This window comes from Octodon degus, unplaced genomic scaffold, assembly GCF_000260255.1.
Source record: "Octodon degus isolate 3935 unplaced genomic scaffold, OctDeg1.0 scaffold00190, whole genome shotgun sequence".
In the NCBI taxonomy this organism is placed as follows: Eukaryota; Metazoa; Chordata; class Mammalia; order Rodentia; family Octodontidae; genus Octodon; species Octodon degus.
Window position 1 is genome coordinate 2,024,998 of NW_004524766.1, and position 6,355 is coordinate 2,031,352.

Here is a 6,355-nt window from a genome sequence, read left to right on the forward strand (position 1 = left end):
ACCTCCATCAACGGGAGAAAGGATAAAGGAAGTGTGGAACTTCCACACAACAGAGCACTGCTCCACCAATGTTGTGTTTCTTGAATGTCTTGGTCTATGATGGTCAAACAAAAAGCATTAGCTGGTGTTGCCAAAGTTGCTTAAATGAAGATTTATGTCAGTACACATGAGAACTACATGTGTCAAGACCCCACTGTGCAGGCTGGAGGTCAGAAAATGTGTGTCTTTACTGTGGCTCTTCCATTAGCTCTTGTTGCAGCTCTGGCGATGTCAACCATCCTTAGCGGCTCAGCACCCTTATTTGCACAAGGGCACTGCACTGTGACATCACTGTGGTCCCCAGAAGCCTTGTCTAAGAAGCTCAGTCTATGAAGACAAGAGGGAAAAGAGAACCAAGCAAATGCTGAGCCTATGATGGGTTCTCGGTGCTATTTTTTAACAGAAAATAAATCAATTGATATATTAAAAATATTACAATGTTGTGATAATAGCATTAAGAAATCACTAGATAGGGGCTGGGGAGATAGCTCCGTAGAGTAAGTGCTTGCCTGGTAAGCGCAAGGTCCTTAGTTCAATCCCCAGTTCCACCAAAAAAAAAAAAAATCACTGGATGATACTCTGTGATTCTGGACAAAGGAGGACTACCAGGACAGAAATATCAGATATGGGTGGGAACAGTGAAATGGGGGTACCAAGGGACAACACCAAGAATCAGAGCTGTCATGGGCTGTTCTATATCATGACAGCAGTGGTGAGTATACAACTTTACATGCTGTCAAAAGTTACAGAACTACACAGCACACAGTAATTTCATTTTAGGTAAAACAATTTTTTTAAGAAATAGGGCTTCACTATATAGGCCAGGCTGGCCTTGAACTCACAGCCATCCATCCTCCTGCCTCAGGCTCCCAGGTATTAAGAGACATGTACTACCATGCCTAGTCCTGTATGTAAAGTTTTAAAATGAAAAAATACTTGACAGCTTCCATAATCACTATACTATTAGAAGACCTAAGCCCAGAAACTGAGCAGAGATAAAGAAGGCCAGTTATAGTCAAGCCTACAGCCAAGCTCAGGGTGACAAAGTACTGCAACTGTTGGGCCATGGATGCCAGGGATTGCACCACAACATTACCATTGGGAATGGAACTTGAGAGGCAGATCCCAGGATTCCTGGCCACTGCTGTCCCTACTGACTCTGGATACTGGATATTGACATATCTACAGCACCCATCAACCACCAAAGAGGACTTTCTACCTCCTGGGCCACCAGTTGCTGATTTAAAGTGAAAGGCAGGTACAGCCAGGCGTGGTAGTGCATGCCTATAATTCCAGCACTCGGGAGGCTGAGACAGGAGGATTGTTGTGAGCTTGAGACCAGCCTGGGTTACAATATGAGCTCAAGGCCAGCCTGAACGACACAGTAAGACCCTGTCTCAAAAAGAAAAAAATAAAAAGTAAAAAAGGTGAGTGCAGAAGACTAGATAAGGCAAGACAGGCATGGTGAGGCGGGCCTGTGGTCTCAGCACTTGAAAGGCTGAGTCAGGAGTACTGTCCTAAGTTCAGGACCAGTCTGGGATATATAATGAGACTCTTATCTCAAAAAAAAGTTTAGCTAAGCCTAGATCATGAATACACAGTGGCAGGGGAAGCTGGAAAGATGAGTGGTGCCTCCAGCTTTATAAGGATAGAGGGGTGCTGCCTCAAAAATCACTGATAGGTAGAAAATTATCTTGAATGTAGAGATGGGTTCCAATACTAGGAATCAAAATATGAACTAAAAAATAATACAAAATAACTACCAGTGGCAGTTCCCTGTAAAGGAGTCCCTTGTGTAACAGAGATGAGGCAGTCAGTTGCCACCAGAGCTTCTCTGCCTCTGTTTCTGCCCTCAGTATCCTCACCTCTCTCCAGGCATGCCATGAAGATTACCACAAGTCAGACCAGCAGAACATGCAGGCTCTGAAGGACTTGGCCAACCACGTGTGCATCAGCTTCATCCAGGCCACCACAGCAGTGAGCTTGGGCCACCCTATGTCATCCTGCAGTGCTGCTGGGATCATGGCCCTGGACCCTCAAAATCCTCACAAGAATTATTTTCTACTGTCCAAGGGCCATGCAGCTCCCATCCTGTATGCTGTCTGGGCCAAAGCTGGCTTCCTGCCCAAGGCGGAACTGCTGAACCTGAGGAAGATCAGCTCTGACTTGGATGGACACCTGTCCCAAAATAATCTCTCACAAATGTGGCCACTGGCTCCCTGGGCCAGGATCTTGGGGCTGCTTGTGGAATGGCCTACACAGACAAATACTTCAAAAAACCCAGCTATCAAGTCTACTGCATGCTGGGAGATGGGAAACTGTTTAAGGGTGGGAAGTCATGGTCTATGCTGGCATTTACAAGCTGTACAACCTTGTGACCTTGTGACCACTCTTGACAATAACCACCTGGGCCAAAGGACCCTGCTCTACTGCAGCACCAGGTGCACATCTACCAGAAGCGCTGTGAGGCTTTTGGATGTCATGCCATCATTGTGGACAGACACAGCATGGAGGAGCCATGCAAGGCCTTAGGGCAAGCAAGCATGAGCCCACATCAGTCATTGCCAAGACCTTCAAGGGCTGAGGGATCACAGGGATAGAAGAGAAGAAGTCCTGGCATGGGAAGCCCTCAAAAAAACATGACCAATTATATCATCCTGGAGATCTACAGCCAGACCCAGAGCAAAAAGTAGGTCATGGCAACACCCCCACAGGAAGATGCACCCTCAGTTGACATCACCAACATCCACATGCTCTCTCTGCCCAACTACAAAGTTGGGAACAAGATAGCCACCCACAAGGCCTATGGGCAGGTGCTGGCCAAACTAAGCAACAGCAGTGACTGACTGCATCATTGCCCTGGATGGGACATAAAGAATTCTACCTTCTTAGAGATCTTCAAAGAGGAGCACCCAACCATCTCAAGGAGTTGCTACATTACAAACATGGTGAGCATTGCTGTGGGCTGTACCATACACAACAGGTCCACGCCTTCTGCAGCAGTTCTGCAGCCTTCTTCACTAGGTCCACAGGGCAGCCGTCTCTAAGAGCAGCATCAAATTCTGAGGCTCCCACTGCAGGGTGTCCACTGGGGAAGATGGGCCTTCTCAGATGGCCCTCAAAGACCACGTCAACTGTCCTTTACCCCAGCATCAGACTTGTTACAGAGAAGGGAGTAGAATTACCAGCCAATCAAAAAGGCATCTGCTAGGGGCCTGGCCCTAACTCAGTTCTTAAAGTGGCTGCTTTGGCAAAGCTTTCAGCCTCAGGTTGCTGTAGTTCGATCCCCACAACACTCCAGCCAGCCAAACCACCCCTGAGGGCATTCAGAGCAAAAAAAAAAAAAAAAAATCCTTATAAAAAGGCATCTGCTTCACCCAGACTAGCCACCCAGAAAACACCATCATCTAGAACAACAATGAGGATTTCCAGGTTGGACAAACCAAGTTGGTTCTGAAGAACCAGGATGACCAGGTGACCGTGACTGGCACTGGGGTGACCCTGCATGAGCCTTGGCTCCTGCTGAGCTGCTGAAGAAGAGAAAATCAACATCTGGGTCCTGGGCGCCTTCACCATCTGTCTCAGTTACTGTTCTCTCACTGCTCGGACAAAATACCTGATGCTCAAAATTAAGGAAAGAAAGGTTTATTTAACTCACAGTTTGTGGAGGTTTCAGTCCATAATCAACTGGCTCCAGAGCAGAGTGGCACAGGACGGAGGGCAGCAGTACATGGCAGTAGAAAGCAGCAAGAGCAAGAAGGGAGGAGCAGCAGCAGCAGCAGGCAGCAGGAAAGACTTTCTGCCATCCTTATGCTGCATGCAGGCCGTCTGCCCCCGGGGCAGTGTAGCACTCACACCCATAATCCCAGCCCAGGATCATGGATTATTCACAGACTCTGAAAGCCCGCCCCATGACTGCATGAAGCTTTGGGGGAATATCTAGACACAAACCATAACACCATCGAGCACCTGACAGAAAACTCATTCTTGATAGTGCCTGAGTGATCCAGGGCAAGAGCCTCACAGTGGAAGCCCACTACTGTGAGGGTGGCATCGGTGGTGTCTGCTGCAGTTGTGGGTGAGTCTGGAGTCACTGTCATCCACGTAGCTGTCAGCCAGGTACCAGGAAACAGGAAGCCAGCTGAGCTACTGAAGATGTGTGGTACTGACAAGAAAATGCCATCACACAAGTTGTGAGGGATCTTGTCACCAAGGGGCACGGAGGGGGTGTCGTGTCAGGGGTGGGGTTCTACACATTCCTGGAAGACTTGGCAAGTGCTCAAGATGTACTGAGAGGAGACAAAATATGTTTTGAGAAAAATCAAAAAAGATAGAGATGACATAAAGCCTTTCATAAAAGCAGTACTTGGTAAATCAGCTTTACATTGACTAATTTCCTGTAATTCCCAGCCCTCTGGAGTATTGGGTTTTTTTGTTTGTTTGTATTTTAGTACAGAGTCAATAGGGTCTACAGGGTCCACAGGGTCTTACTATGTACATCGGACTCATAGTGATCTGCCTGTGTTCAGCCTCCCAAGAGCTGGGATTACAAGCGTGCATCACCATGCCCAGTCTCAATCACAGTCTCAGCGCGCTCCCGGGTCGGGGCTGGCACAGCAGGCCACGGATCGAACCCCGGCCTCTACGTCTGCCTAAACAGGCACTTTCGTCCGCTTGGAGTATTGGAAATTTGACCCCAATAACTTAAAAAGCCCTGTCTCAAAATAAAAATACTTTTAAAATCTGGGATATAGTTCATTGTGAAGGCTCTGGGTTCAATTCCCAGTACTGAAAAAAAAGAAAGAAAGAAAAACTAACTTCCTGTTTAAATATAAATTTAGTTTACCATGAAGCAGTATATTATCATAGAAAAAGAAGCAAAGCAGATGTCCATAAATCTTGAATTCATAGACAAATGTCTTGCCATCCTTCAGACTTTAGTCTCATATGCATAAAACAAAGCTATTACAGAATTATCCCAAGAGCAAAATGAGGAGGAAACTATGAATGAGTTCTTCAAACTCAAACCATCCTACATCCATCTAAGTCCCGGAATAAGATAGCACTTTTAAATAATTCAGATCTCAGCGTCCTGAAGCGGTGAGCTCTCCAAGATGTGGTTCTTAGAGAAGAAGTTTCCCTTTTTAGTTTGAATTTTTATTTTGGTTAGTGCATGTTTGCAGCACACAGCAGTCGTGCTCCCGCGGAGCGCTGATGAGTGCACATGGCACATCCGGGCTCCTCACGCACCCCTACACCTCCTCGCCCCTCCATGGCCTCTTGGTTCCCTCCCTCTCCAAAAGATCTGTCTTCCTACTTCCTGTGATCTATCTTCTAGCTTTTTTTTGGGGGGGGGGAGGGGAACCAGGGATTGAACTCAGGCCCTTGCGCTTGCCAGGGAAGCACTTATTCCACTGAGCCATCTCCCCGGCCCCTCTATCTTCTATCTTTATTTATACTCTGAGTTTCTCATATAAAAGAAGAAATCCTGTGATATTGAAGCTGTGTGTCTGGTTTACTTCACCTAATGCCATGGTCTCAACGTACGCGTTTTCCCACAAAGAACTCAAGCTACCCTTCTTGACGGCACAGCAGGACCCCACTGTGTGTCCAGCGCTGCTGTTGCTTATAAGAGCGCTTTCCCCTGGTGGGTTCTCCGTTGTTTCCTACTCCAGTGCTCTGGGCTCCCAGGGAAAGCTCCCCTCTAAGGTGGGCACCTGCTCCAACATGGCTGGAATCTACCCCAGGAAGTGGAAGCCAGAAGCGCTTCCCAGAGGCTTCCGCCCTGACCACCCCCCTGCGCTGTGCAGACTTGCAAAGAGCACAGCTCCGGCTCCTCTTTTCTATCTCCAAAGTCTCAGCTCACACACTGCCCTACAAGGAGTGGCTGAGTCCGGAAACGTAAGTACTCAGCACCAAAATTCTCACAAAACAGCAAGTCACTTAGCACAAGAAAGAAAAGCCTCAAGCAATACCTGTAAGAGAATTCTGATTCTGTCAAATAAAAATGTGCCCCATTCTCTAGATGTGTATATATGATGTTTGCAAGTATATCTACAGAGAAAGGATGCAAACCTGTGCAGGCCAGATAGCTCAGTGGACTAAAGCACCTGCTTAGGCAGGCGCAGTGCCCTGGGTTTGATCCCTGGCATGCTGTGCTGGCCCCTCCCCCACGGCATGCTGAGACTGTGATTGAGACTGGGCATGGTGGTGCATGCCTGTAATCCCAGCCCTTGGGATGCTGAAAGCAGGAGGATCACTAGGAGTCTGATCTATGTAATAAGACCCTGTAGACCCTATACTAAATACAAAAAAA

The 6,355-nt window shown here is 47.5% G+C and overlaps 1 pseudogene; it reads left to right on the top strand.

The window, feature by feature from the left end:
* The first annotated feature begins 664 nt into the window (after positions 1-664).
* The window catches only part of LOC101562674, a 17,232-nt pseudogene continuing 11,541 nt past the window's right edge, over positions 665-6,355 (top strand).